This window comes from Heterocephalus glaber, unplaced genomic scaffold, assembly GCF_053883595.1.
Source record: "Heterocephalus glaber isolate CG9 unplaced genomic scaffold, H.glaber_assembly_v1.0 deba00001737, whole genome shotgun sequence".
NCBI lineage: Eukaryota > Metazoa > Chordata > Mammalia > Rodentia > Bathyergidae > Heterocephalus > Heterocephalus glaber.
Genome location: NW_028258445.1, coordinates 569,566 through 581,297, shown reverse-complemented (window position 1 = coordinate 581,297; position 11,732 = coordinate 569,566). Strand labels below are relative to the sequence as shown.

Sequence of the window (11,732 nt, the reverse complement as noted above, 5' to 3'; positions counted from 1 at the left end):
AGTCATATCCATCTAAAGGGAACTGGTTAAATAAATTACATTACACTTACATAAAGGTTTAAGAAAAACTCACACCGTTTCTATACTCCAATAGGCAAAATTCTCCAGATAGTTAAACAACAACAGCAAATCAAGATATGTAAGAATATATTATTTTTGTGTAGAGGGATAATAATATACATTTACATGTGTCTGTATTTCTGTAAAAACTAATAAGTTTCACAGGAATATAACAACCATGATTCCCCTTGAAGAGTTTGGTCAATGAAGGCTGATAACAAGAGGGATGAGGATGATTTATCTACATGCAGGTCATTTTGTATCATTTGGACTTTTAAACTCTATAAATTCATTAACTACTTGAAAGTATTTTTCTTAAATCAATAGATGTAAAAAGTTTTTCCAAGGTACATAATATTACATAGAAGACAGGCTACCTAGGAAGAACCCAGTGAATGTTTGTTGAATGAATTAATGTGTAAAACTAAAAGTTGTCTCTACCTTGATTCACCAAAAAGTCCCATTTGGTATTTTGTTTGAAATACTGAACTAATATTTTTCAAAACTATTAGTTTTCTAAGTGTACTTAATTTCTGAATATATCTATTGAGTCTAAAAGAATAATTTAATAAAAATTAAAGAGATAAGAAGAATAAAATATTCTCCTACTAAGGACTGACTTATAATAAAGACCCTGAAGTTTTTCAAACATAGTGATAGGCAAGATAAAAGTGTTTTTTTAACTTGATTTTCCTTTTTAAGTTGTTTATCAGTCAAAATGAGAAAAAATAGAGAAGAAAACAGTCTTAAAAAACAGAACAGGCCAGGTGTGGTGGTATATGCCTGTAACTCTAGCATTCCAGGAGGCTGAGGCAGAAAATCAGCTCTTTTACTTATTAAAAATACTGCTTTTCTGTAGTGGATGCAAATTATCTTCATAGATATATTTAAAGGTAATGTAAGATTTAAGACTATTGATATATTTTTCACTATCATTTTTAAACGTTTACGAGAATTTTCCTTTGACCTTTCAATAAATCAGGAGCTAAAATAATTGAAAAGTATGTTACTTTCATTCAAGTGTAAATTCTATTCCTACATTCAATGTTTTATATTAGTTTTCTCAGCTTGAATTTGGCTGGCATCAAGGCAACGAATATGCCCAACAATTGATAATCAAAGTGCTAGGAGTTAGGATGAAAAATAATGATATCAAATGACATAAACTTGCTTTTGTGCATAAAAGAAAGCCAAATGGGCAGTAATGAAGGCATTCTGCATGTAAGCCTGAAGTTTAACTGTCATTTGTTATTGGTCTTGTTTTTAAAATCTGGCTCGGGTTAAAAAATAAGAAGTGAGAATTTCTATTCCTTGTCTGTAAAGATTATACACCATGTACAGATCACTACAGAGGAGCAACTGAAAAGCCTGGATTTTGTTGCTTTTCAAAAGGACATGAGTTGGAGGGGGAGCTCAGCAGTAGAGCATTTGCCTAACCCTAACCCCACCCCGGGCTTCATCCTTAGCACTGGAGCAGAAGACAAAGAAAAGAGAGAGAGAGAGAGAAAGGAAGGAGGGAGGGGGAGGAAAGAAGGAAGGGCAAGAAAGGAAGGAAGGAAGGAAAGAAGAAAGAAAGAAAGAAAGAAAGAAAGAAAGAAAGAAAGAAAGAAAGAAAGAAAGAAAGAAAGAAAGAAACGAAGGGAGGAGAGCAAGAGAGATGCACCTTTCTGCTGCAGTGTGAGCTGCAGAGTGGCAGAGAAATGGATAACTGTTATATAAATGCAAAATATTTAAAAAGATTGCGGGTTAAACCCTAAGCCATTTTCATTAAGAAGAAAGCAGTTAACTATATGTAATTTTGGAGAAACCTTTTAACCTCTTGGCTCCTCTGTTCCTGCATGGGCCCTGTGTTACTGGATCGTTTCCCCTCTGGGACTTGTGGAACCAATAAGTGACAGCTGATTGAGCAGCGAAGGAGACTTCTTCTTGGCCAAGAGTCCATGTGGCAGATAAACTCAAAAGTGAACTACTCAGCCTGCTGGGGGTAGGAGGCTATAGATATAAGGTTTTAAAAACAATGAAGTGAGGGACAGACTAATGAAGTTAGTTTTTCACGTTTTTCTGGGGCGAGGTAAAAATTTTTCGGAAATTCAGGTGTCACTTCGTTTTATGGCTCTTTCTGGTCGTTGTCATGGCAACTACCAACTATCATGGCTCCTGGGGGTGTTTGGCATTGAGGTGGGGTTGTAATGTTGTTAGACGCTGTCTGGGGTCGCTCTGAGGATCTTGGGCCCACACAGTTTGAGCTAGTCCCAGAGGCTGCCTCCGGCGTCAGAGATTCTGTCATCAAAGGAGCATAAGGTTCGGATAGGGGAGAAATTCAACTAGGTCACCTAGACAGGGCATGTATAAGCCAAATTAGCATTTGGACAAGGCGTCTATGATGTTTACTTTTTGTATCAGATCTTGGATTCCATAATGCAAGAGGAAGTACAGGCGGCCCATTCTTTCTTTATAATCTAACCCCCTTTTTAATCTCAAGGATGTGAACAAGAACAAACACCGAGTTTAATTCCTCCCCAACTCTGGTTCCCACATGGTCTCTTGAGAAACACCTTCCGCCCTCGCTGTGACTGTGCTGTGAATCAACGCCAGGAGCCACGAGGTTAAAGTGGAAGTTGTACAATGAAGTTAGGTTTTGGCTCCAAGGAAGAAAGAAGGGATCTTAGGATTTCTGACATATGCTCTATCATTATATCCCTATTCTTGATTGAGTTTAAAATAAAACATTTGAAGAATTTCCAGATGCCTAAATACCCAAGGCTGCACAGGGACCAGCCGAGGAACTTTAACGCAGTAATTCCAAGACCCTACTCCTAAGATCCTCATCTCATGATTTGTGCATTGCAAATACGGAAAGCAGTCAGTTGAAGGGAACCCAACACCTCTGCATTCCTAACGCTAAGATCCAGAATGAGACTCAATTTCCTCCCAACACACACACTCCATTGTGGCCCTGGACAATATCTTCTGAGGGACTTTGACTATTTGAAGTTATTCTGCTGGCATTGTACCACAGTCTAGAATAACTACTATAGAAAATGGAACATTCTGTCTGCTCTTCACTACCCTTCCTTACTACTTCCCAAACCAATCAGCAACAAGACAGTTATGGTGATTTTTCAGAAAAGGACTGTGAGAAGGCCTTTGCAAAACAGTAGCTATTGAAGCTACATCTCCAACTTCAGCATAGCAACACTGCTAGTTTGCATTCTTTCCAAATTACAGCAGCTAATATTGACTTGAGGAGTTTTGTTATTGTTTTAATCTACTGAATCGCATTTCTAACAAGAACTTATTGAAATATTAGATGCGCAAACGTCTGGAATACAGCTTGACACTTAAAAGCCAGCTGATAAATGTGCATTTTATGGAAGATAAATGATTATTATATTTATTTGTTAAAATAAAAATTCCTATTTCATAGATTTTATGTTTTACAAAGTGTTACATTTTCCAAGCCTGAGTGTAGATCAAACTTATTAAGAGACTTAAAAAGGTTTCATATTTGTTTTTGTTTTCTAAGAAAATCACATACCCATCAGATTTAACCCCTGAGGAAGAAGTAATTCAGTGAAGGGCAAAAACAGAGCTTACCTTGAGTTATATTTGGTAAATAATTGGCTGCTTTTCAACATTAATAATTTTACTGAGATAAATAAAGGTATAAGCAGGGAAAGCCAAGATGAACAATAAAACATCGGTGTACTGTGTGAATATGTGTTTCCTGTGTTGTTTGGAGCCATCAGATGTCATAGAGGGCGTGTGTGCTGACAGCTTTGAGGATGGCAAGCCCCGGTCTCCACGGTGTGAGGAAAGTGTGCCTGGCAGACCAGCATGTCCTTCCAATCCCGCACACACAGCTGAGACTTCATCCCCAGATCATCGATTCCGCGTAGGGTATAGATCGGTGTTTAAACGACTCATTGAAAAGTGCAGGTGTCCAAGCCCCGCCCTCGAATTACTAAATCGGGGTCTCTATGGGTTGGTGAAGTTTGTGGAGACTTTGATATCTACTAAATATCAATCCTGCTCCTCTCCATCCCACTGACACTCACAGCTCTCCCATAAGGCTGGTTTTTTATTATTTATTTTTCTTCTTTTCCTCCTCCTCCTTCATCTCCATTTCTTTTCCTTCCTCTCCTCCTCCCTTCTTCTCCTTCATCTTGAGGTCCTGGGACTCTGGGTTGAACCCAGTGGTGCTCAACTACTGAGCTACATACACAGTGCTTTCCTTTTTATTTCTAGACAGGTTCTTCCTCAGCTGCCCAGGTGGGACTCAAACTTTTGATCCTCCTGTCTCAGCCTCTCTCAGTGCTGCAATTACAGGTGCAAGGACTGTACTTGGCTTAAAGCCACTTTCAAGCATTTGTATTTTAGTATGAATTACCTGAAAGAATATTCTGAAGGGTAAGAGGAGAAGACGCCATCACTGTAACTGTGAAAAGACCCAAATTTCAATAAAACAAATTTCAGAAAAGGATGAGCTTATTGTCATATGTCAGGTCTAGCACAGGTTTATGAAGAAATAAGAATTCACAGAATTTAACAAAGTGTACAATCTCCCCGGTCATTTTTGTTTTTATGAAGAAACTGTAAAATAGTACATTTCTGTAAGAATTTGTAAAACTTTCAAAAATTTATAAGCTGGAGAAAAAGTAAAAGTCAAGTGGGAACATTACCAACAAAATCCCTTAGCTCCAAATGAACAATGATTAACTTATAGCAAAATTAATATTTTACAATATTTACAAAATATTGTGCAGTATTGCAAATCTTTTCATGCATTTCATATCATATAAGCATCAGACTGACATTATTGCTTTGTAGAAATAGAGGGAAGGAGATAGTAGTTGGCCTTATTTTACAGAAAGGAAACTCAGAATAGCCGCAGTGGTCCCAGAACCTGGGATTCTATGCTAGAATCTGTTTCCCTAATGCTAAATATTGCATTGCTACATCTCAGCACTCCTTGGAAAACAAGGAGAATTGGTCCATTATGATCCAATTTCTGTCTTTGCATTCAAACAACTTAAATATATGGACTGTGTCTTTACCACAGGCAAAACAATCTCCCTGCATCCTCCACAAAGTCTGTGCCACTCAACTTTCCATCCCTCTGACGGAGACCTGAGGTCCAGCACCGCAAGGGAAGAGGTTTAGTTTGGCTCCCAGCTGGAGGCTGCAGCCTGTGACTAATGGGCCCTGTTGCTCTGGGCCCAAGGGAGGAGCTCACTCTTTGGTTGCCTAAATCACTTACCTCATCCCTGGGGATGAGAGGGAGGAACGGCCTGGGCCCACAGTGCCCTTCTGGAGCACACAGCAGTGATCTAAAAGCATTCCTCAGGCTGCAGCTCTTAACGCTTCCATCCCCTTCCAAGAGCTTCAGGCGGGGGAACAAGACCGTAACACATGGGCCTTCCGCAGACATTCTGGAGCCCAACTGTCTAATCTTCTTGCTAATTGCTTCTTAGGTTCCAAACTGTTTGAAGGTACCCAGAAAATTTGAATGTTCTAGAGCTCTGTTGCATGCTCTGGAGACTGAGCTTTCTTTAGGCTCCTTCTCCACTGACACCCCATGAAACCATAGCTATTCTACTGCCTCCACTCCGTGAGGGCATAGGGAAGAGCTCTTTGACTAACACCACCTAATGTTCCAAATGAAATATGAGACATCGGTGACCACCAATCTTGGATTTCCAAATTTATCTTTGAAGTTTTACTAGTACTTATAATCTATATCTGCCAGAGGTGAGACTGTAGTCAACATTCTAATGGTGAGTCTTCTTTTTCTGCTTTACTTTCCTAATTATGAACTGTGTTGGGTTTTCTAAAAAAAAAAAAAAAAGTTGATTTTTGGCTTCATTGATTTTTCTCTGGTGTTTTTCCTCTTTTCTATTTCTTTGATTTCCACCATGATTTTATTAGTTTCCATCTTATTTTTTTTGCTATTGGATTGCTGCTCTAATTTTCCTAGCTTCTTAAAGCAGAAGCTGTGATTATTGATTTTTGGTCTTTCTTCCTTTCAACTATAAGTACTTGAGGTTATAAATTTATCACTAAGCAAAGGTCCCCTTCCAACCACCACCCACTTTCCCCCACCAACTTACACTGTTGTGGCTGGCGAATACACATAGTAGGATTTCAGACCATTGTTAAGTCATTAAAACATGTCTTATGTCAAAGCATAAGGTTGATTCTGGAGAATGATCCACACTCACTAAGACGAGTATGGATTGAGCTACTGTTGAGCGGAAAGTTTCTCTGTATGTCAGGGTCAGGTTGGATTTTAGGTTGTTTAACTCCTGTGTATCCTTGTTTCTTTTAACTTTAGTTCCTTGTCAATTACTGAGAAAAAGAGTATTGAGATCACCACCCACACTTGCAGAGTAGGATAGTTTCTGTACAATTCTGTAAGTTTTTGTCTAATTTAATAGGGATTCTGTTCTGTGTACCTATGCATTTAGAAATGCTAAAGCTCACTCGTACATTGGGCATTTTATCAGCAGGAAAAGTCACTCTCTGTCTTTAGTATTATTTCTTCTTTTAACGTCTACTTCAACACTAAACCAGCCTCTCCAGCTTCCTTGCAGCTACTGTTTGGATGCTGTGTCTTTTTCCATCTTTTTACTTTCAATTTACTTATGTCTTTAGCTCTAAAGTATTTCTCTCATATAAAGTAGAGGATTGGATCGCCTTTTTCTTTTATAATTGGGAATCTATACCTTTCGACTGGGGCATATACTTTATACTGACAGCAGTCACTATTGTGGTTTTATTCACATTTTTTCCATATATCTCACATCTTTTTCCCCTCTGTTCTTCTCTTATGGCCCTTTTTTGTGATAACAGCACATTTTTAGTTTATCATTTGTACATTTCCTGTTGATGTTTGCCATATATATATATATATATAATTTAATTTTTAACCCACGTAAATTTTTCATTCCACATTTGAAAAAGTTTATTGACGCAGATTAATTGGACACATTGATGGAGTTCAGTGTGTTATTTCTGCTCATGCACAGAGCACTCACCAAATCCAACTTTCCTTTTTCACATAGATCATCCCACACAGCCTTCTGGTCTCCACTTCTCCTTAATCACGTTTTCCCCAATTCAGATGTAGAATCCTGATGCCTAACATGATATTAGGAGATGGAGCCTTTCGGAAATAGCTGGGTCATGATGGTGGAGACTTCATGGACAGAATCAGTGCCCAGGTAGAAGAGCTGTCCCAGCTCTCCTGCAAAAACACAGCTTGTGGGGCCTGCACCCTGGAAGAGCAAACTCACCAAAACCTGACTCCTGCTCATGTTGTCTTCCCTCACTGCTGCTGGCTGCCTGCATCCTCCTACCTGTACTTCCTCCTCCATCTCCAAAGTGTGTAGTGTAGAGCTTCACTTCTCTCTGACCCTGTCCTTCTGCCTCTCTTCTGCAGTTTAAGAATCCTTGAGATTACATTAAGCTCACCTGGATTTTCCAGGATGTTCTCTGTATTTAAGAACAGGTTAGCATTCTCAATTCCATTCAAAACGTTTTATTCCCCTTTTCCATGTAATATAACACATTTCATGGTTGAGATGTTAAGGGTTGGGCATCTTTGGGATATCATTGTTCTGCCTACCATCACAGCAGTCCTTGTCTCATAGGTTTGCTGCAGAGATTGAATGGGCTTAAATGTAAAACATAAAATAATGCCAGTACATCAGTCATCAGTACCTTGGCTTTTATCATTGTTGTTGCCTGGTTCCTCATATCAGGATGAGGTATGGGATAAACAAGAACAGAGAATGCACATATCAAGACAGTCCTGCCACACACACTCAGTGAAACTGTACAAGGAAATGTCAAAAAAAAGAAAAAACTTTCAACCAAAAGACACAAGCTATCACTTAGCCCTGTATGGCTTTCTGTTGTAATGTCAGACCTGTACAGAGCCAAATCATAATGCAAGAGAGTTAACTAAGTATTTGAGGGATACAGAACTTAAAATCCTTGGGTTATCATCAAAGTGAATAAAGTAACATGTACCCAGAATGGTTTATTTTTCCCATTCCCATCAGAATGTCATTCAATCCAACTTAACTACCTTTAGGAATCTATGGACACATACAGCTTTCAGGTAATGCCCTGTTCCTTGCTCTGGCAGGGCAGAGTCCAGCATCCTCAAGCCATGCACAATGTAGGTGGGCCAGCAGCAAGACACGGTATGCTTCCAACTTCGAAGATGGTGGTTAGAAGAGAAGTCATTATTCTCAGTCTAAGGATATTCAAGTCAGCTAAGCAAGAGAGAACACAAATACGTCAAACTTAGAACTGAGGCAAATTCTTTTCTATATTATCATTTTTCCTTGTAATGAAAATGCTTCTTCATATGAAAATAAAAAGGTTTTTCCATATGTATCTATCCATATATATATATATATATATATATATATATATGGTACCCTATCATGTCAGATAAGTACATTTTTACTTGATAATTATATAGAGTTCCTCCAAAGTAACTAAATTATTTTAAGGCTAATTTGTTTAAGTAAAAACAAGTATGACAAATATATTTAGCATGTGGAAATAATATCACAAAAATGCAAGTTAATGCTGAAGTAGCAAGCTCTGAACAAACACTCAATGCAATGAAAGCAATGGTCTGAGGAAATATATACTATAAACACCACCATAATACACAAAACAGGAAAATAAATATATGCAGCATTTGTCTTTACAGTTTGGTACAAAAATAAGCTATCCTTTGGAAAGTAAATGGATGGAGCTGCTAAATAGAAACAGAGGTTTTTAAATATTAACAGTCAAGTTAATAGAATAAAAATGTCTAAGAATTGTTTTTCATTAAGATATAACCAAATACATAAATTGTTAAAATCATATCAAGAAATCTGTAAACATACAAATATAAAAATATTCGATTGTTTTTGTGAAAACAACAATAACAAGGAAATTAACAGAATCTTGAGAGAATATTTTACCCAACTCTGATTGGAGACAATTCAGATTTCTGTGAAATAATTTTCTGAGAAAAGTTTACTTAAAATAGAAACAAAAGTGCTATACAATATTACCAAATTAATATTGTTAATCTGAAATATCATTATGAAGTTATTTTTCCCCAAAATCAAAAGTTCAAGCAACTTCATAGTGCTTTGTCCCAAACCTGAAAAGAAAAAATGATTACAGTGCTATTTATAGCACTCAAAAATACAAGAGAAAAATGAAAATAACTAAAACACTCTTTAAGAAATAATTATAATACAACCCAGAAGTCAAAAGCAATAGTAGGATAGGAAAGCTAAGTAGAAATCATTCTTAATGATTACAGATATAAAAATAATAGCAAATAGAATATTCTAGCACATTAAAATAATAATGCATCATGGGAAGTATTACTTTTTCTAAAAATGCAAAGACGGTTCAGTGTTAGTACTATATCTATATTATAATTTTTTAATCTAGCAAAACATTTATCAGTACATTTTAAGCATACATAATGGTAACACTCACCATAGGGAATTTGCACCTGTACATGGTACATCACACTCTATATATTGTAATTTTCAATATTAATTAAATGAGGAAAATCGTATAGTAATATTCATAGATAGGAAAGGAAACATCAAAAATCTGGGATAATTATGAATATTTTCAATAATGTGGAAATAAAAGGACATTTTAATCATGTCGATCATGATGAATTGGGAAATATTAATATCATCTTGGTTGAAATAAAAAATAAAGTAACTATATCCTTTATCATCACCATAGTTAATAACATTATTCTGGATGAATTAGTCAGTAGACTCAGATTAGAGGAAAATGGAGAACTTTGGAAATTGAAAATGAGGAAAGTTAGAGTATCATTTTTATTGATTTATTTTTTTCCTTTTCGGTGCTGGGGATCAAACCTATGGCATCGTGTATGCTAAGCAAGCATTCTACCACTAAGCTACATCCTCAATCCATCATATGTAGATTATATTATTGTCTTTCAGGAGTAGAAGTATGACAATTGGCTAAAAAACTCTCTAGGCAGAAAAATAAATTTCTGTGCAGAATGAAATCTATAGAAATCAATGATCTTCACCGCTAGTTGGAAGACAGTCCATGTAAAGAAAACAAGAAGAAATAAAATACCTAAAAATAAGGTTAAGAAGAACACAAAATGTACATCAAGAAGTTTTAAAATGCTGAAAAATACGAAAAGAATGCGAACAACTGTGGAGGTGAAGAAGGGGCTTGTTTTTGAAACTTCACATCCCACTGAGGCCAGGAGATAAAGGACAAAGGGCAAGGGCCTGGGTAAGCTAAACGGAGTAAACTGAAGGAAGGCCAGGACCTGGGTCCACAGGAAACTAAGCCCAAAGCACACACAACAAGTCCCTGCGTAAACCAGGAGAAGCCTCAAAACACCAGAGTGCAAAGGACAAAGAAATAATAAAATCTGCTGACAAGAAGCCTGGGAAGCAGCTGCACACCTGCATTTTCTCAGGTCCTCTCCCCTTTCTCCGCCCTTTCTTCGCCCTTTCTTGTCCCCAGAAGCTGTGCATAGGCTTCTAGATTCCGGCACGCGCTTGGGGTCCTCTTTCCTCGCCTGTTTACTGAGGGCTTTGCTTTGTTCTCTCTCATAAACTCCAGCCCTCTCAGTAACTCTTTCATCATCCTCAGGACAAGAACCTGAGGGAGCAAGCAGGTTACAATGACATGTGAATACGGAAGACTTCTCTTCATAACATGTTAATTCTCATTTGTCAATTCACACATTTTCAAAAGTTTAATATAAAATAACAATGCAATTTTGGAACTAAATATTTTGACCCTAAATTTCACAATAGACATTAGTAAGAGGATTGTTGTTCCACCTAGGAGTTCAAGATCTGAAAGAAGTCTACTCCCACTCTAACTTCACAAAAAAAGCCAGTAAACTACAAATTCATAATTTTTCCTGCACTCATCAAACAGCTGCAGCCACAGGGTAACAGAGTGGCCTGGAAATCCAAGCTGATCTGGCTCTCAGAAAGAGAAGGAAGTACAGCTTGTTTCATCTCTGGCAGAAGCAGGAAGACAGTGAGAAAGAGGAAGACACCAGACAAGGAAGCAGAAAGCAGTCAGCTAAGGTTTTAATGCCTAGCTGAAAACATGGCGTGAAATGCCATAAAGACCTTCAATTGCTGCAGACCCCAGACTCAAGGGTAGTTTGCATTTACCAGCAAGCTCTTTTCTGCAGACCTTCGGTGCCTGTTCTGGAGAAAGGTGGCTGGTGATTAGGGCCAGAGAAGAGAGGAGGTAACCACCCCCTGTGCTGGTAAGGGTGGGAGGAGGGGCTATTCCTGCTGCACAGAGAGAAAAGCCTAACTCCAACCAGAGAAAGAGGTAGCAGCACATCCAGGGGAAGGAACACCAAAATTCTAGCAGCTTATCATCAGAACGCACATATATGAGAAGGCTATGCAATGAACTCTTTAAAATTAAGTGAGGGAAAATCAAGACACAAAATTTCTCAACCCAGATATCTATATTTAGAGAAAATATTTTTCAACTATGAAAGTAAAATACTTTTTCTGAGATGCAGTGAGAAATTATTGCCTGAATAATCAATTACAGAATAACTACATTAACTTTAAATGATTATATGAGTACAGAAAAATGTCCCAAAT

The 11,732-nt window shown here is 37.6% G+C and overlaps 1 long non-coding RNA gene across 1 annotated transcript; it reads right to left on the bottom strand.

Moving 5' to 3' along the window:
• Window positions 1-7,774: 7,774 nt before the first annotated feature.
• LOC110346446 (uncharacterized) lies at window positions 7,775-11,391 on the bottom strand. Its single transcript, XR_002390509.2, has 2 exons — window positions 11,283-11,391; window positions 7,775-8,342 (listed from the first exon to the last, which is right to left on the bottom strand). It is a non-coding gene; the product is annotated as an uncharacterized LOC110346446 (long non-coding RNA).
• Window positions 11,392-11,732: the final 341 nt, after the last annotated feature.